General features: G+C 47.1%; 1 protein-coding gene across 14 annotated transcripts in view; it reads left to right on the top strand.

The window, feature by feature from the left end:
- TRERF1 (transcriptional regulating factor 1) overlaps positions 1-19,886 on the top strand; it is a 229,242-nt gene that overhangs the window by 65,309 nt on the left and 144,047 nt on the right. The window lies entirely within an intron of this gene.

The following is a 19,886-nucleotide window of genomic DNA, read 5'->3' as shown; positions in this document are numbered from 1 at the left end:
ACACACAGTGAGTGCCTCCAGACTGATCCGCACTGGGGCCCATGACTTGGATACCTGCCTGCCTCCCTGTGGTTTCATTTCTGATTTTTTGGTTTTTTTTTTTCTCTAATCTTGTTTGGTGGAGGCATGGAAGCCATAAGCTGGACTGTCTGCTAATTCAGTGAAGTTGTACACAATGAATGGAACATGTAGGACATGAGACTGAAACCATTTTTAAAAACCAAGTGGATTGCCTCCAGTGGCTCTTTGACACTCCTGGGCTAGTTCTGGGAGTTCTAATCAACTTACTAACGGCATCCCCACCTTCTGAAAAACCCAAGCTTTACGTGTCTCTTACTCTGGCAGTGCCACCAAGCTGCTTAAAGGTGTGCTAGGTGATGGTAACTGGCATTTTTCAGGTGGATGAAACTTGGGGATATGCTTTCAGGCATATCTTGTGGCAGTCTGATTTTCAGCTTTTTATGGAAACTGTACCAACTTGACTGTGGTTGGTGGCCACTGTGCGGACTTGATGCCAGGCCAGCCAGCACTGAGTTGAGACTGTGTAGGTGTGCTGAGCTCCTATTTTTCCTGCTCTTCTGGTTTTGAAGGTTGGACATCTCTACCTGCATGATAGATGATTAAAAACAGATGAAAAATAATTCGAACCCAGCCTCACTTCAGTATTTCCCATCCTGTTCCAGTCCTGCCCGAATAAAGTTGCCTTAAAAAAAAAAAAAAACCCACAATGAAATCAAAACTGCATCTTTTAACAACATTTATTTGAGCTCAGCCCAGGTTCTCTTATCTCCAAATTGGTTTTGATGCCCTGATAGCCAGGCAGCTCCCTGGCTAGAATCTTTCGTGTTAAATGTAGTGTCTCGGGCTGGGTGCAGTGGCTTACGCCTGTAATCCCAGCACTTTGGGAGGTGGAGGTGGGAAGATCGTCAGTCTGGGCAACAGAGTGAGACCCTGTCTTTACTAAAAATGTAAAAATTAGCCACGCGTGGTGGCATGTACCTGTGATCCCAGCTACTTGGGAGGCTAGATGGGAGGATGGTTTGAGACTGGGAGGCAGAAGTTGCAGTGAGCTGAGATTGCGCCACTGCACTCTCGCCTATACCACAGAGCCAGACCCTGTCTCAAAAAATAAATACATAAATAAATAAAGGTAGCATCTTGGTTTACTGATGTAAAAATTCTTGTGGGAAATGTGGCCCCGAATGTGAACATATGAAATTGGCTTTTCCCCCCCAATTAAAAAGTGATTCACTATCTTTGTTTGATTATTGAAGTACTATAATGAATTCAGTGTTCAGCACTGGGGAGGCGTTGCCTCCCACACTCACCCATGAACAGAGCGAGTGCATTTGAACATAAAATTAATAGAGTTTGTGGCTTAGAAAACCACCTTGTCATTAACCACCAGTGCATGCCAGCCTGAAAGATGTTCTTGTGCCAGAGTAAACCACAAGGTTGTGGAAAAACGTAAAGGAAATGGGGGGTAACTTAGTAGTAAAAGGTAAAGGCTGGTAGGTAGGGGATATGTTGGAGGGGCTGCAGAATAGACAAGGAAGGAAAGCTAAGTCTGGCTGGAGCTTCTTGGCCCTTAGGCAGGCTTGGACTTCACTAGCGAGAGGTTTGCAGCATGTGAGCTAAATATTGATGTTCTAGTTTCTGCATTTCCTTAGATTTGTATTTTGAAACTTCTCAGAAAAGGCAGTGAAAAGGAAATAGATTACGTTTGTTGGGGCAGAGTGGGTTTACCCTCAGTGGCCCACCTTTGTTAAATTAGACTTAATTCTTAGATCCTGTGTATAAAACAACAAGAGAATTTTTTTTAAAGCCCCAAAATAAATAAAAATTTAGACTTAATTCATCTAGGACAGTAGTTCTGAAGTCGGGGTGGTTTTGCCTTCAGGGGACATTTGGCAATGTCTGGAGACATTTTTGGGTGTCATAATTGGTGATGGTGGTGATGATGGTAGGGAGTGCTGGCAAGTGATAGGTAAAGGCCAGGGATGCTGCTAAACATCCTACATGTGCAGGAACCCTCTCCCCAACAAAGAATGATCAGCCTGAATGTCAATAGTTGTGAAGTCTTGACCTAAGAGCTTACTTGCTGCCCATCTCATCCTCAGAGAGAGCAGTGTCTCAGCACTGGGCTGTGAGAGGAACATCCTTCTGCTGAAATGCAACCCCCGGCCCTGGAGAGCTTCCCACTCCGAAGATCTGGACGGCTCCCAGGAGTTGGCTTCTTGATCCATCTGTGATAATTTTGCAGCTTAGAGGTGTTTCCACCTTTTCCTTCTAACATTTCTCCATCATGTCTTGTTGCTATACAGACCTGTCCCCAGCATTAATTCTCTAATCCAGTGCTTTTTGTCCATGCTCCACGCCAAGTGCTACAATTTGTTTTTTTCTTGCTTTTCTATCTGTTCCACCCATTGGAGAAGTCTTTGGTCGTCTTTAGGGAATCTGCTTTTTTCTTTCTTTCTTTTCTTTTCTGTGTTTTGTTTTGTTTTGTTTTTTTGAAACAGGGTCTTGCTGTGTCACCCAGGCTGGAGTGCAGTGGCGTGATCTCAGCTCACTGCAACCTTTGGCTCTTGGGTTCAAGTGATTCTCCTGCCTCAGTCCCCTAGTAGCTAGGACTACAGGCAACTGCCATCAAGCACTTTACTAGTCTTTAGTAAAAATACAGTCACTGTATGTCAGAACCTGAGATATTTGAACTGGTAACATGGCAAAACCCTGTCTCTACTAAAAATACAGTGCCAGACACAGGGTTTCGCCACGTCGACCTCAAACTCCTGACCTCAGGTGATTTGCTCACCTCGGCCTCCCAAAATGCTGGGATTATAGGCCTGAGCCACCACACCTGGTCAGAATCTGCTTTTTTTCTATCCCAAAACAGAAGTTAATGAATCTCTGAATTGTTATTCTGCTTAGGACATGCTCTGTGTGCCATTTCCCCCCATATAGAGAATTAAAACTGTGAACTATTTAATAAACTATAGGCTTACCGCCAGTATGTGTAAAACACATACCTCTTTCAGGTCACTTTTTGACAAGTTTCAGGTAAGAATGATAGCATATTAAATTATTAGGCAGTTTTATATCTGTGCAGAGAAGATTTATCCTTTGATGAATAAATATTGCTGTAGCCCAATTTAGAACTTGACAAATGCTGATTTACAGCTTACAATATAAGGGTTATTTTATGATGAAGTGGCAGTGGTGGTGGGGTAGGTTTAAAAGTGATGTCAGTGGCACCTTTGAGTAATAGGCCATTAAAACACTGCCACAGGCAGAGCTGCAGGGAGGATTCTCAGGTGACTTCTAGGGGTGCCTGCCGCTCCTGATAGGTTTCGGGGTTCAGGTCACTTTGTGATGTATGGTCTCAGCTGATAGTACTTGGCGGCATTATTGAAAGCGTGAGTGCCCCTGCGTCCCTGGCAGTTGTTATTCAGTGTACCTTTTAAAGGGTTCTGCCTGCCTGTCCACGTAACTTCAGGGTGGTGGTGGCCCCAGTGTCAGTACATTTTTCAGATAATGGGAAGGTCATTTTGAGGAAGAACATTTTCAAAACCCTGTTAAGAAGAGAATCTGGTGAGCTCCTTGTGTGTGTTCTTGTTGTGTTGATCATCCTACTTTTGAATCAGAAAACCAGGACCAGGTCGGGTGCAGTGGCTCACACCTGTAACCTCAGCACTTTGGTAGGCCGAGGCAGGCAGATCACTTGAGGTCAGGAGTTTGAGACCGGCCTGGACAACATGGCAAAACCCTGTCTCTACTAAAAATACAAAAATTAGCCAGGTGTGGTGGCACACCCTGTAATCCCAGCTACTCAGGAGGCTAAGGCAGGAGAATCGCTTGAATCTGGGAGGCGGAGGTTGCAGTGAGCCAAGATCACACCACTGCACTCCTGCCTGGGCAACATGGACATGGTGAAACCCCGTCTTTACCAAAAATAGAAAAAACTAGCTAAGCATGGTACCAAATGTCTGTAGTCCCAGCTACTCAAGAAGCTGAAGTGGGAGAATTGCTTGAACCCAGGAGGTCTAGGCTGCAGTGAGCCAAGACTGCACCACTACACTCCAGCCTTGTTGACAGAGTGAGACCCTGTCTCAAAAAACAACAACAAAAACAAACAAACAAACAAAAAACTGAGACATTTGAACTGATGAGTATGGATACTTATAGAGGATTTAAAATTGTAGCTGACCGTAATACGTGTTGCATCCATGCACACATGGTGATGGTAGAACTACATCAGTTACTTAGAAACTTCTTCTTTGTGCTTGCTTCCTGTTGATTGATTTAATAGTTGAGGTGTGTGTATGATATAAAATTTGCAAATTATGAAGAGTCTAAAGTGGGTTAAATAATTCTTTCTGCTTCCAGCTACCCATTTCTCCTCTCTATAGGTAACCGCTTTTATTAGCTTTTGAGGTATCTTTTCAAAGATAATCTATGCATATAAATGTGTATATGGATACATACTATTTTTCAACAACTGTTGGCATACTGTTCATGTTATTCTGTGGCTTGCTTGTCTTACCTAGCAATATACATTGAAAATTGTTCCATGTTATGACATAGAGGATATAGAAGATGCCCTCATTCTTTGTTTTTTCTTTTTCTTTTTGAGACAGAGTCTCTGTCTCTGTCACCCAGGCTGGAGTGCAGTGGCGCAGTCTTGGCTCACTGCAAGCTCTGCCTCTGGGGTTCACGCCATTCTCCTGCTTCAGCCTCCCGAGTAGCTGGGACTACAGGTGCCTGCCACCATGCCCGGCTAATATTTTGTATTTTTAGTAGAGATGGAGTTTCACCATGTTAGCCAGGATGGTCTCAATCTCCTGACCTCATGATCCGCCTGCCTCAGCCTCCCAAAGTGCTGGGATTACAGGCGTGAGCCACCGCGCCCGGCTGCCCTCATTCTTTTAATTTTTTTTTCCTTTCTTCTTTTTTATAGCTGCATAACATTCCCTTTTACAGAAGAATCACAAGTTATTAAAGCAGCTCTCCAAACTGTGGATATTGTAGTTATTTCCAATCTTTTGTCATAAATCCTACTGCAGTGAGTATCCTTGTATATGCTTTATTTTGCATATATAGGAGTATGTCTATAGGATCAATTCCTAGAAATTGAATTGCTGGTAAAAGCATCTCTGCATTTGTGATATTGATAGACATACTAAGTATCCTTTCAAGGAGGTTGTAGCAATTTACACTGAAACCGTAACTGATGAGTTACCAGTAAGTTATCAGACTTTTTTTATCTTTGCCAATCTGATGGATGAAAATTGGTATCTCAGTTTTAATTTGCATTTCTTTTATGAGTATAGTTGAGCATCTCACAAGTTTAAGATTCATTTGTATTTTCTTTTGATTCATAGTCTGCCCATGTTTCTGTTGAGTTGTTGGTCTTTCCAAGTCTTTCAGATTTGGTATCTCTTTGACCCATTTCTGCATTTGGTGTAGCCCACTCTGGGGACTGAGGCAGGCTGTGCATTCGAATGAGGCTTTGGTGAGTGGGATGGATCAACTGTCTGGTGATGAAAAGGAGTCCATTTTCTTGGGTGTGGCCATTGCTGCATTGGAGGCTGCTGGCGGCTCCAAGCTTGGTGGTTTCTGGTCCTCACCCCTGCAGTGCTTGTCAGAGCGGGGAGCTGTCTGACTCACATGGAGAGCAAATGCCTCCTGGTGGGTTGAACACGTAAGGAAGGGTTGGTGAGAAGATGGACACAAATGAGACTAGGAAAGCCAGGGCTGGGAGGACGAAGGGGGTGTTGAGGGGTATCCAGAGCACGGAGTATTGGCATTTAGGCAGATTCATAGGAAAGAGGCATGATAGTGACACTGGAGATTTTCAAATACACAGTGTCCAAGAAGTCAGGAGAAATAGGATACATTTGGATTTAAACAGTATGTGAGTTACATTTTCAAAACTATGCTGGATATGTTGTTTTGTTTTGTTTTGTTTTCAAGACAAGGTCTCATTGGTCAACCAGGCTGGAGTGCAGTGGAGTGCAGTGACAGAATCTCAGCTCACTGTAGCCTTGACCTCCTAAGCTAAAGCGATCCTCCTACTTCAGCCTCCCTAGTAGCTGGGACTACAGGCGTGTACCACCACACTCAGCTAATTTTTTATTTTTTGGAGAGCCAGGGTCTTGCTATCAATATGTTTTTTTCTCCCCAACCTCCAGACAACTTTTCAGATGTTTAGCTAAACACAAAGCAGTGGTTCTCAACTGGGAGTGATTTTGCTCCATACCCACTCCACCCCCCAAGCCCCAAGAGGCATTTGGCAATGTCTGGAGACATTTCAGTTGTTGTGTTTTGAGAGAGATGGAGAGGAAGGAGAATGCTACTGGCATCTAGTGGGTGGTAGCCAAGGATGCTACTAAACATCCTGCAGTGCAGAGGACAGCTCCCCATTTTACCCCAAATCCCATGTTCAAAACATGAACGCCCTGATGTAAAGCAAATGGGGTCTGGTTGTTAATACAAAAAAAAAAAAAGCATCACAAATCCACTGTTTCCTTCTGTTTTCAGACATTTTGGACCCTCTTTTATGGCACAGTGGGACTCACTGATTTACATTCAGAAAAACCTCACCTGAAAAGGTGTGGAGGCATAGGAAAAATATGGAGAATTTTAGCTGAAAGTGCAACCAGCACACTGTTTTTAAAATAAGTCAGTACCCTGTGTCCTAACTTTTCAGACTGTGAGAGCTGAGACCTGTCAGTGACCACTGGCTCCACCCTACTGCCTTCTGCTTGGCAGCTCTTTTTTTTTTTTTTTTTTTTTGTCATGTCTTTGAGAAGGGTTTTGCTAAGAGGATCACTCTTTCTCTTAAGGATACTCTGGACACAGGAGATAAGATTTTTTAGCCTGAGGCTGAAAGGGTCTGAAAGCGTCATTGATGCATCAGGTGGCATTTTCAGTGTGTCCGTGCTCCCCACATGGTGAGACCCTGCTGTGCTGAGTCTCCTGTGCCCTCAGGATGCCCGTCTCTGGGTGGCCTTCCATGTTCAACCCTGGAGACTCAGAGGAACTGTAGAAATACCCAAGGGTTTGGGCACCACACTCGGGAACCACACTGCAGGGTTGAAATCTTCACTCCTCACTCCTCACCTGTTCATTATTTTGGGCAGGCCTCCGTTGCCTTGTCTGTAAAATGGGAATAGTATTAGTACTGTAATGAGGATTAACTGAGTGCTTAGAATGGCACCAGTAAGTGTTAGCTATTATAATTGTGATGATGATGATTATTGGTTTCAGCCACTGGCAGTTCCAGCCTTCTTGCCCCTCCTCTTCAGTCTTCTGGAAACCCTTTGCCAAGATCAGCCAGCACACTAGATTCCAGGGGAATTTCCGATGGCATCCCTGAGCCCTGCTGTGCTTGAATACTTCTCCCCAAGTCCGGGGTGGGCTCTGCTTCTCCCAGGATGAAGCTTGTGCTGAGCCAGTTCCCCTCCCTCCTCGTCCACCCTTCCCTCCTCCATTGAGGGAGGAGTGGCCCTGCCTCTCTGAGATGGGCTTCTTATCTCGAAACCTAAGAGGATGGTTGTAGAACCCAGCTGCAATCAGGGCTGGGCTGGCGGGCTCCTTGCTCTTGGTCCTCAAGGTGCATTTCAGCTCAGTCTCACCACAGTCACCAGAAAGGGCTATTTATAAAACGAGGACAGCCTTTGGTCGGACCCTATAAACAGTCTTGCTAGGAAGTCATTAGGTGAAGCTGATTTTTCATTTCTTTTCATTCAGCTTGGAGCTTCATATTCAGATAGGTTAATGGCTAGGGATCACAGGGTCTTATGCCTGGGTGGGTGGTCCAATCCCTGTATTTGGTGGTTTCTTAAAACAAGGCGCTGGTTCAACCAGCGCCTTGTTTTAAGAAACCACCAAATACCGAGACACCTTATGGGATGCAGCGAGGTGACAGAGGGAAAGAGGCAGATAAACCCTGTCTCCGGGGAGCTTGTAGTCCAATGGGGGCAGCACAGCCCCTGCCAACAGGGACTCCCAATCTGTTAGGGAGACACAGCCTCTGTCCTCAGGGAGCCCCCGTCTGAGGGGGAAGGCATAGGAGGAGGTGCAGGATGAATTCAGACTGATGGTGAAACAGTTCATGTTCTCCAGGAGCCCCAGGTCTGATGGGGGAGAGACAAACCCTGCTCATCCAGCCTGATGGAGGATACTTGAGTCTTGCTTTCTGACTCAATTTGATGATGTGTGATACAAAGAGAATCCTCATGGAAATGGATGTGTCCATTCTTAAACCCCTAACTTTCTTTCTCCCAGGACAGAAGTGGAGGAGGCAGGAGAGAGTGTGGCAGCCTGGGTAGAAGAGATGTAGTGGTGCCTGCTGATGTGGCCCCTCTGTGGGCCCAACCCTCCTCTGGAGCCTGTGCAGAGGCTGTGCTATCTTTAGTGGTTGCCCTTTGTAATCTTTAGAGGACATTGCTGACGTGGCTGTTTCCTGGGTTGGACCTTTTTCCCTAGAGAGCCATGCCCTTTGGGGACTGAGAAATTGCTATACAGTGGGGCGGGCGGTGGGGAATTGTTGCTATACAGTGGGGCGGGCAGTGGGGAATTGTTGGGGGCTTCTCGAACTTGGCTGCTGTTCCCTACTTTCTCTCAAGTCAGAGGGTGAGACTTTTAGACTCTTTGGGCAATCTGTCTTAGGGTCAGAAAATAAGACTTTTGAAGAAGAGATACAAAGTATCATTTAGCCTGACTTTCTCATGTCACAGAGGAGAATATGGAGGCCCAGAGAAGGGAAGGGTTTTTATCAGCATTACACATTGCTTAGAGGCTATGTCCTGGGCTTCAGCCTGGCTCCTGAGTCTATTGCTGTCATTGGCGTGCCTCACACAGGCTGCCTGGAAATAGCAGTGGTCGGGGAAGTCCTGTTGAGGCTTGGTCAGGTCAGTTATTCCCTGGCTCAGAGTCCTGCATGCTCCATCTCCCCCAGAGAAAAGGCCAAGGGCCTAACTGGCCTCAGGGCTAGTCTGCCCTGGCTCTCACCGCCCCTGCCCACCCCTCACATTTCTAACCTGCCCGCTTCTCCTCGCTCTTACCACACTGAACTCCTGGTTGTTCCTGAGATTCCCACCTCAAGGCCTTTGCACTTGCTGATCCTCTGCCTGGAATATCTCCCCCCAGGTATCTGCATGGCTGACTCTGCTCTTTCTCCAGAGACCCCTGCCCTGACCATCCTAGATAAAACACCCTCCTTCCTCACCATTCTCTATCCCTCTTCTCCTGTATTCCTTTTCTCTAGAGCCTTTATCACCATCTGGTGTGGCATATAGATATTTATTTAACTCTTTCTTTCTTTCCTCCCTGTGGAATGTAAACACCAAAACTTGTTCTGTTTTGTTCACTACTCTGTCCCCGGCACCTAGAATATGCCTGGCGCAGGCTGGGCATGGTGGCTCACACCTGTAATCCCATGCCATCCCAGCACTTTGGGAGGCCAAGGCAGGTGGATTGCTTAGGCTCAGGATTTCAAGACCAGCCTGGGCAACATGGCAAAACTCTGTCTCTACCAAAAATATAAAAATTTTCCAGGTGTGGTGGTGCACGTCTGTGGTCCCAGCTACTTGGGAGGCTGAGGTAGGAGGATCGCTGATGCCTGGAAAGTCAAGGCTGCAGTGAGCTGTGATTGCGCCACTGCACTCCAGCCTGGGTGACAGAGCGAAACCCTGTCAAATAAATAAATAAATAAATAAATAAAACATGCCTGACACATAATAAGTGTCCAGTATCTATCTGCTAAAAGAAGGAAGGGAGCAAAGGTTGGGGGGAGGGAGGAAAGATAAACACAAATGGAAATGAAAGGCCTCCAGGCACTTGGTGTTAAGGATGGTTTGATTTGGTTAGTCTCGTCTGTAGGAAAAGGACACAATGGGCTGGGGTGGTGGAGACTCCACTGCTTTCCAGTGGCCATCTGGATCCATCTCTTTGGCATAGTAGGCTGGCAGCATTTTCTGTCGACCCTGATCTCCATTCATCGTGCATGGTCCTTGTACCTACCATGCCTAGACTCCCTTTTCTGGCAAGGAAAAGGCATGTAGTAGAAGATGAGCTGAGGATCCAGGGAAAGACTAGGGGGTCAGTACACACAAAATATATTTTTAAAAAATGTTTTTTGAGATAGGCCCTTACTCTGTCACCCAGGCTGGAGTGCAGTGGTGCCATCACGGCTTACTGCAGACTCTACCTGCTGGGCTCAGTTGATCTCCCACCTCAGCCTCCCGAGTAGCTGGGACTGCAAGTGCATGCCACCATGCTTGCCTTTTTTTTTTTTTATTTTTAGTAGAGACAGTGTCTTACTATGTTGTCCAGGCTAGTCTCGAACTCCTGGACTCAAGCGATCTGCCTGCCTTGGCCTCTCAAAGTGCTGGGATTAGAGGTATGAGCCACGGGCCCAGCCTACAATATATAAATTTTGATTGTGTTCATAAAATTGGGAGGTTGGGAGGGGAAGCTGAAAGCTCCCAGGTTTAGGTCCTGCCCCTTTTTTGTGGGTGGCCTTGGACAGTTACTTCCCCTCTCTCAGCCCCAGCTTCCTCATGTATAAATGAGAATTGGACTAGGCATCGACTCTCCTAGGAATCCATGCAGATGGGCTTTGGGGGTCTTTGTCTCAGAAGGGCCAGTGATCTAGGTTGTTCCCGAGGTCCCTTCTAGTACTGACATCCGTGTAGACCTCTGCATTTGAAACTCTGCCCTCTTTGGATTGAATATCAGCTTTTTGATGAAACCAGAACTTTCTTGATAAGCTGAAAATAAAGGTGACAGTTAAAAAAATAAATGTTTAAAAAGTTTTCTCAGTGCCGATTACTTTAGTAAATGTGGGTTTTTTTTTCTTTTCTTTTTTTTCTTCTTGGTCTTAACCTATAAGCAATCACAAGATCAAACAAGTTTCAGTTTGAGTTCCCTCTGCTTGACAGTCTGAGCCTGTATCGCCTTGACTTATCAAGTTTGCTTTCAGCTAGTCTGGCTGTTTTGGGGAGGCCTTATCAGCCAAGTGTTCAGCCCTCAGAGTAGGAAGATGTGGTCTTGGGCTTTCTTTGGAAGCTGGTACCCCTCACCCACTTATCTCCACCTCCCCTCAACCCTTCACCTGCCCCTCAACCTGGCCAATGAGCTGCTATAACACAGTAGTAACAGTCCTACTAACTTTGGAAAGATCATCAAATTCTTCCCCCTTCCCAAACCCTTCCCCCTTACCCAGAACTAGATACGTAATTTACTGGGCCCAGTGCAAATGAAAATGTGAGGCCTCTTGATTAAAAATCATTAAGACTTTCAAGATGGTGACAACAGCACATTCAGCAAGCGTTGGGTCCTGTGAGACTGCACAGGCCACACATCCCTAAAGCCAGTGCTGCCCTTGCCACTTCCATCTTAGGTTACCAGGACCAACCATGGAAATGTATATAACACAATTTGAGAGGTACTGAACATTCCCTCAGAAGGAATTTGAGTTATTTCTGTCATGGCCTGTGTGATTCAGGGCTGCTATCCTGAGCCACTGTTTGTTTGGAAAATCCGTACAACTAGGTAGGGAGGGTTTGGATGGTGCCCATGAGTCCTGGTAGAAGGGGCAGAGAAGGATGATTTGTAAATGTTCATACTGCCCAAGCAGCCCCATGGGTGCTGAGAGCATCATTTGTTCTGTCCTTTAAAAAGATTTTCATGGATAAATAAAATGTGGTATATCCATACAATGGAATATTATTCATCCATAAAAGTGGTTGGAGTACAATACATGCTACAACATGCATGAACCTTGAAGACGTTATGCTGAGCGAAAGAAGCCAGACACAAAAGACCACCTATTATATGATTCCATTTGTATGAAATGTCCAGAATGGGCAAATCCACAGAGATAAAAAAGCAGCTGTCAGGAGAAGAGAGGAAAAGAGAGTGACTGCGAATGGGTATGGGGTTTCTTTGGGATGATAAGAATGTCCTGAAATTAAGTAGTCATAGTAATAGTTGTACCACCTTGTGACTATGCTAAAAATCAGTGAATTGTACACCTTAAAAGAGAGTTAAGCTTTTGGTATGCTAATTAAATTTTGATATTTAGTCCTGGCACAGTGGCTCATGCCTGTAATCCCAGCACTTTGGGAGGCTGAGACAGGTGGATCACCTGAGGTCAGGAGTTTGAGACCAGCCTGACTGATGTGACCCCGTCTCTACTAAAAATATGAAAATTAGCTGGTTGTGGTGGCTCACACCTGTAATCCCAGCTACTTGAGAGGCCGAGGAAGGAGAATCACTTGAACCTGGGAGGCAGATGTTGCAGTAAGCTCAGATCGTGCCACTGCACTCCAGCCTAGATGACAAGAGCAAAACTCCGTCTCAAAAAAAAAAAAAATTGTTTTTATTTTTAAAAAAGTACCTAGAGGAGGCCAGGTGCGGTGGCTCATGCCTGTAATCCCAGCACTTTGGGAGGCTGAGGTGGGCAGATCATGAGGTCAAGAGATCGAGACCATCCAGGCCAAAATGGTAAAACCTTGTCTCTACTAAAAATACAAAAATTAGCTGGGCATGATGGTGCATGCCTGTAATCCCAGCTACTCGGGAGACTGAGGAACGAGAATCACTTGAACCCGAGAGGCCGAGGTTGCAGTGAGCTGAGATCATGCCACTGTACTGCAGCCTGGTGACAGAACAAGACTCCGTCTCAAAAAAAAAAAAAAAATTAGCTAGACGAAAAGTCATGAACATTTAACCCTCTCCCCTCTGCCCTTCTGGGTGTTGATTCAGCACAGGAGCGGCCTTCTGCCTTCCATGTGTATCTCCCTCTTACTCCTGTCTCTCCCCTACCCCAGCCACAGATCATCTCTCAGACATCCCTCACGCAAAGCCTGTTTTCCAGGAAGATCCTCTGGAAGCTTTCATGCTAAGCGGATATGTGGCTGCTAAGACTTAGCTTCTCCAAGACATTTGCATATTAACTTGTAAAAGGAGAAACCTTTTAGGTGAGAGGAATGAACATTTAATTTTAGAATTCCAAGTAAGAGCAAGCATGTGTGAAAGGTTTTTATTTTGTTTGGGGTAGGAGTGCTCAGTGCCCTGGAACTGGGGGTGGCCAGGCCCCCTTCACACTGATTGGGCTGACCCCAAGCCCTGGGGAGCTTGGTGGTGAGCAGCAGGCTGAGAAATGTCCTCTTCAGGACAAGCAGTTTCCCCCAGACCCAGCCACACCGCCTTCACATTTTCCAAAGGGGGGACATTGTGACTTTTGAGGGGAGACAGCTTCTAATCAGGTTTCATTTCTTCCCTGTTTAGTGTGCTTGGTTTTTGAATCAAGGGGACCCTATTTGAGACAAGATAAGAACCCCTTGCTTGGTTCTTATCTGCTCTGGACCCTGTGGAGTTCACTTCTGCTTGCCCTTGCCCAGGGGTTCTCCAGGCTCCCACTTCCCTCTTTACACCTCCCATACCTTCCCCCTCCTTCCCAATAGTGATAGTGATCACAGCCCCCCATAGTAATCACAGCCACAGTCTTTAAGACTAGTTTAGTTCAGGCTTCTTCACCTGTCTTTGAGAATCCTCTTTAGTCAGTGTGTAACCTTCCTCCTTCGTGTTCTTTGTGGTCCCTGGACGCTGAGACTTTTGTCTTAATCACCTTTGGAACTTTGGTGCCTGGCATGGTGCTTGGACACAGTAGGCACTTAATAAACACTTTTGGACTGCACAAAACCCAGGCTGTGTTTGGCCCTGTGAGGGCTTGGGGAGCAGCGAAATCAGCAAGAGAGGTGGCGAGGCAGCTGTCAGCCTCGGGCATTTCTTGCTAAGAGAGGAGGAAATAGCGTTTACGTGGATAAAGAAGAGGCCCCTCAGAGCTTCATGTGTGTGGGATGATGAGCAAAGGGTGGCTCCAGAGCTGCCCCACAGAGCAGTGGCTTTCATGGAGTATCCTGTTCTGCAGGATCTCTTGGGTTTTGGGCTTGCATCTTCAGCCAGAAGGCATCTTCATGAACAGGTGTTTATGAAGTGCCTACCATATGCCAGGCACCCATCTAGAGCCTGTGACTTTGTTGGCACCCCATTGTGTGATGGACTTGGAGGAGCACAGAGGGCCCTGCCTGGGCTGGGACAGTTGCTTTCCCCTGAGCTTCCTGGGTTTCTTCCAGCTTCCGAGGGGTGTTAAGTTCCCATATGATTGCTTTTGGGCAAAACACATTGGTACTTATGTCTTTTTTTTTTTTCTTTTTCTTTTTTGACAGAATCTTGCTCTGTTGCCCAGGCTGGGGTTGTGCAATCTTGGCTCACTGCAACCTCCACCTTCCAGGTTCAAGCAATTCTCATGCTTCAGCCTCCTGAATAGCTGGGACCACAGGTGCGCACCACCACACCTGGCTAATTTTTTGTATTTTTTTAGTAGAGACAGGGTTTTACCACGTTGCCCAGAGTGGCCTCAAACTCCTTAGCTCAGGCAGTCCCCCCATGTCAGTCTCTCAAAGTGCTGGGATTGCAGGTGTGAGCCACCACAGCTGGCCAGGTGCTTATGTCTTAAACACTGCCATTCACATTTCTACCTCTGAGGAGATGCAGGGGGTGAGGGTAGGACCAGGCTGTCCTCTCAGCCCCATCTATCTGGTAGGTGGTTGTAGGTCTTGCTCTGTCAGTCAGAGCTCTGGCAGGAAATGACTGGTGCACACAGAGGGTTTAACTGGGAGGACTATTTACAGATGTGTGGGCATGGTGAGGGAAACCATCCAAGGCTGGTGAGGCTCCCCAGAGCTGACAACAGTGGGAAGCTGTTACATTCCCTAGGCCAGAAGGAAGGAGCCCCAGGGATGGGTAGAAAGGGCCTCGACAACAGCTGTGATGGTGGTGAGACACAACCACTGCCAAACTGTGGTAAAGAGGAGGAAGGGGGAATAAATGCTCTCACTTTAACTAAATCCAGCTGGAAGCCCAGGGAGCCCAGCTGATGTAGCCAGTGGTCCAGGAAGGGCAGAGAACAGAGTATATGGGGGCAAGCTGCACACACCCGCCCCGGCTGCCTGGGCATTCTAAGGCTTGGCAGCCTCTTCCCCTTCTTCTTCTTCTTCTTTTTTTTTTTTAAAGACAGAGTCTTGCTCCGTTGCCAGGCTGGAGTGCTGTGGCGCCATCTCGGCTCACTGCAGCCTCCGACTCCCGGGTTCAAGCAATTCTTCTGCCTCAGTCTCCTGAGTAGCTGGGACTACAGGCACGTGCTACCACACCCAGCTAATTTTTGTATTTTTAGTAGAGACAGGGTTTCACCATGTTGGCCAGGATGGTCTCGATCTCCTGACCTCGTAATCTGCCTGCCTCAGCCTCCCAAAGTGCTGGGATTACAGGTGTGAGCCACCGCATCCAGCTTTTTTTTTTTTTTTTTTTTTTTTTTTGGGACAGAGTTTTGCTCTAACTGTTGCCCAGGCTGGAATGCAATGGTGCGATCTCGGCTCACTGCAACCTCTGCCTCCCAGGTTCAAGCGATTCTCCTGACTCGGCCTCCCGAGTAGCTGGGATTATAGGCAGGTGCCACCATGCCCCACTAATTTTGTTTTGTTTTGTGTTTTGAGATGGAGTCTCACTCTGTCGCCCAGGCTGGAGTGCACTGGCGCAATCTTGGCTCACTGCAAGCTCTGCCTCTGGGGTTCACGCCATTCTCCTGCCTCAGCCTCCCGAGTAGCTGGGACTACAGGTGCCCGCCACCACGCCTGGCTAATTTGTTATATATATATATATATATATATATATATATTTTTTGAGGCGGAGTCTCACTCTGTTGCCCGGACTAGAGTGCAGTGGCCAGATCTCAGCTCACTTCAAGCTCCGCCTCCCGGGTTTACGCCATTCTCCTGCCTCAGCCTCCCGAGTAGCTGGGACTACAGGCGCCCGCCACCTCGCCTGGCTAGTTTTTGTATTTTTAGTAGAGACGGGGTTTCACCGTGTTAGCCAGGATGGTCTCGATCTCCTGACCTCGTGATCCGCTCGTCTCGGCATCCCAAAGTGCTGGGATTACAGGCTTGAGCCACCGCGCCCGGCCAATTTGTTATATTTTTAATAGAGATGGGGTTTCACCGTGTTAGCCAGGATGGTCTCGATCTCCTGACCTCATGATCCGCCCGCCTCGGCCTCCCAAAGTGTTGAGATTACAGGTGTGAGCCACTGTGCCCGGCCTAATTTTGTATTTTTAGTAGAGACGGGATTTCTCCATGTTGGTCAGGCTGATCTTGAACTCCCTACCTCAGGTGATCCTCCCGCCTGGGCCTCCCAAAGTGCTAGGATTACAGGCGTGAGCCACCGCGCCCGGCCTCTTCCCCTTCTTAGGTGACTCAGGATGTGCCCAGTCCACCAGTGCTCCCTTTTTCACAACACTGTGGCTATTAGAAAGAAGAAAGTGCCCCAGCCACACCAGCAGGATGACCACTGGTATTTTGACTATAGCAAGAATAACAAATTATGTTTATTGACGGCATTTTATGTGCATCCTCTCATTAAATCTTTACAACAACTGTAGCATGGGTACCCTGATTATCATTGTCTTCATCCTGTTACTAAGGAAGAATGCGGGGCTGAGAGAGGTTAGCAAGCTGCCCGGTCACTCAGCTAGCCAGAGGCAGAGTTGAGCTCAGACCAACTCCGACTGACTCCCGAACACACACTCTTACCCTTTGCCTGCCTCACAGTCTCATTCCTCTGTAGTGGGGCCCCACCTACCCTGTGGTCAGTGCCATGTGTGTGCTGGCCCACTGCTTGGGATGGTCTTCCTACTTCCTCTCCAGTTGACCCCATTGAACCCATTTCTTGAGACCCAACTCAGATCTCACTTCCTCCCTGAGACCTTCTCAGCCCTCTCCATCTCTCTATTAGGTATCAGTGGCAGGTGATTCTCAGCCATCCCTTGGAATGTTACCCGGCTGTTTTGAGTGTGCACGTCTCCAAAGTCTCCAATGAGAATCCAGCTTTCTTAGGTGCAAATCCTAGGTCCTGAGTTTTCTTTCACTCAAAAGGTTTAGTTGAAGAGACTTTTAAGTTAGTTAGGGGGAAGGGAACTAACTGGGAGGATATGGCACCCGGGGACTGTACTGTAAGTGGTCACAGGGGAATGGTCCTGTAGGGGGGAGCCATTGCCCCTCTGAGGCCTGAAGGAACTCCATTGGAGAGAACTGTCACCCCAGCCCAGTGAGAGCCATAGCTATTGGACAGAAGCCTCATGTAGGAGCTGATGGATTTGAGAACTGGCTTTCTACTCGGTTAGTAAGAACTCAATGAAAGCCAACGGGGAGGGCTTTCTTTAAGGCAAGTGAAGAAGCAGAAGCTAGAGCTGACTCTAGTAGGAGCTTACAGTCTAGTTGAGGGGTTTTTGTTTTTATTTTTGTTTTTGTTTTTTGGCACCGAGTCTTGCTCTATCACCCAGGCTGGAGTGCAGTGGCATGATCTTGGCTCACTGCAACCTCTGGCTCCCGGGTTCAAGTGATTCTTATGCCTCAGCCTCCTGAGTAGCTAGGATTACAGGCACCCACCACCATGCCTGGCTAATTTTTGTATTTTTAGTAGAGAGAGGGTTTCACTGTGTTGGCAAGGCTGGTCTGGACCTCCTGACCTCAAGTGATCAACCCTCCTCGGCCTCCCAAAATGCTGAGATTACAGGCATGAGCCACCGTGCCAGGCCTTAGTTGAGATTTTGAGGGAGGGAAGACAGGCACATACCACCTACTTAAACAGAACAGCTCTTCTACAGGGCAAGATTTCCCCCTGAACAGATGAGGTTGCCATATGCAGGCACAATAGAGGGGAACATTTAAGGAGAGAATTGCCAACGGCTTCCTTCTTATAGGATAGAGGCTGAATGCTAGTCCAGCTCTGTAGGGTTCCCCAGAAGGCCTCACACAGGTCACAGATGCATCTGGTTGAGCACGCCAATCCGTGTTTTGGCACTCTTGAAGTCTCACAGTTCTTTAAAAAGCTTCCTTGAGAGCCCCAGAAGTTTGGATACATTGCAAATGTCCTTCGCCTTTGGAGCTGATGCTAAGGAGGGAGTTGAGCATCAGGTCTCCTGGCCTTGGGAACCGCTGCACTGGGAGGACCTCAGTCTTCCTCCTGTGTGGAGCTGCTTAGTCTCATTTCTTTTTTCTGTATTCCTATTTTGCCACCCACTCCTGTTGGCCTAGATCCTCCTAGACACTGGAAGGGTAGATCAAGTGAGGAAGCATTTGGAAGGAGACACAACAGATGAAAGGTTGAGAACTCTTTGTTTAGGCCCTTCTTTGCTGGCCCTTGTGAATTTTGATAAGTTCCCTTGGAGTTTTCTCTCCGCTAGGCCTGGGACATGCTCAGAGACACTCCAGTTATCCTGAATGCCTTTTACTTCCCTAGACACATCACCTACCCTCTGACCTCCACGCCTTTGAACTCTCAGTTCTGTTCTTGCTACCTAGAGCACTCCGCCACCCCTCTTCTCTGCCTTGTAAAACATTAGGGAGCCATGGGGACTGTGGAGAATCCCACGGCTTGCACTCCATCTAAAGAGTTTCTGGGCTCCTGATTTACAGGTTGTGGGCCTGAGGGTTACTTGGATTGTCTGTGGCTGCTCCCCTTTGCAGAGACTCAGAAAGGCTTGGGGAGCATAGCCTGGGAAAAACATAGAGGAAAACAGAGAAAACTAGGGCTCAGAGGAGACACTCAGGAGAGGATAATGGATCCTCCTCAGGGACCAGGGAGAGCTGGTGGGGGTTGACCTGAGGAGGCCAGAGAGGCTCTGGAAGGGGCTTTACACCTATGCGAGGACATCTCTTCTACATCTGTTCTTGGGGGCTGGCAGGGCCAAGGGGTGGCTTGGGGTCAATGGCAGTGGTAGACTCAGGACCCAGGCTGGGCACAGAAGCCCGGAGGGCCTGGCTGGGAAAGACCCTTCATTTTACAGAAAAAAGATAATTCTCTATGCCAGTCTGTGACCTGCTCTGGTGCCTTTGCTTTTTAATACTATGTAGGTTTCAGACATCAGATAATGCCTTGGTTCATGGTTTTGGTTTTGTTTTAAGAGATGGGATCTTGCTATGTTGCCCAGGCTGGACTCAAACTCAGCTGATTCTCTTGCCTCAGCCTCCCAAGTAGCTGAGACTATAGGCGTGCATCACCATGCCCAGCTCTGGTTCAGATTTTAAACTATTATTTTTTCTTTATTTTGAAAATAAAACATAATAAAGATAACAAAGAGGAAAAGGAAGTGAAAGTAATGTCACTCATAATCCCACCACTCAGATATCATTTACATTTAGAACCTGGGCGTGTATACTTCCCAGACAGTTTTCTGTGTTTTTATAAATACAGAAGCAAATAAAAATGCATTTTGTAACCTGCTGTGTGTATGTGTGATTTGTGTCCATTGAAAAGAATACATCCTTGTCCCAAATTTGAATGGTAGGGTATAAAGAGACCCCCCACCTTCCCCTGCCTCCATCGTTTACCCCCTAATTCTACTCCTCAGAGGCAGCCTCTTCGAGTAGTTGCTGGTACATCATTGATAAGGGAGACATTTAGAAGGGATAATGTGTGTGGAATAGCAAAACTGTTAGTATGGCTTGTACAGATGTTGTCATGTGGAGGTTAAGAGGAGGTGAAGGGTAGGTTTAGAGGGGCTGGGAAGTAGTTTGTGATTAGAGAAGAGACTTTGAGAAACGAGTTAGAGAAGGAGGAGATGGAGAAGTTTTTAGGACTGGGTTTTGATTGATTTGTCATAAGGAGCAGGGTGAGTGAAGGTGAATGCAGCAGTGGGTGGGGCCAAATATTGTGAAATTTTACCTCCTGGGTGGAGACTGGACTAGAGGGGGCAGCAGATATGCAAATGGGCAAGAGACACATCAGGAAGTGGTGATAGTATGATAACTGGTAGATATTTG

Source organism: Trachypithecus francoisi, unplaced genomic scaffold (genome assembly GCF_009764315.1).
Source record: "Trachypithecus francoisi isolate TF-2019V2 unplaced genomic scaffold, Tfra_2.0 Lachesis_group10, whole genome shotgun sequence".
In the NCBI taxonomy this organism is placed as follows: domain Eukaryota; kingdom Metazoa; phylum Chordata; class Mammalia; order Primates; family Cercopithecidae; genus Trachypithecus; species Trachypithecus francoisi.
This window is presented reverse-complemented; position numbering and strand designations above follow the sequence as displayed.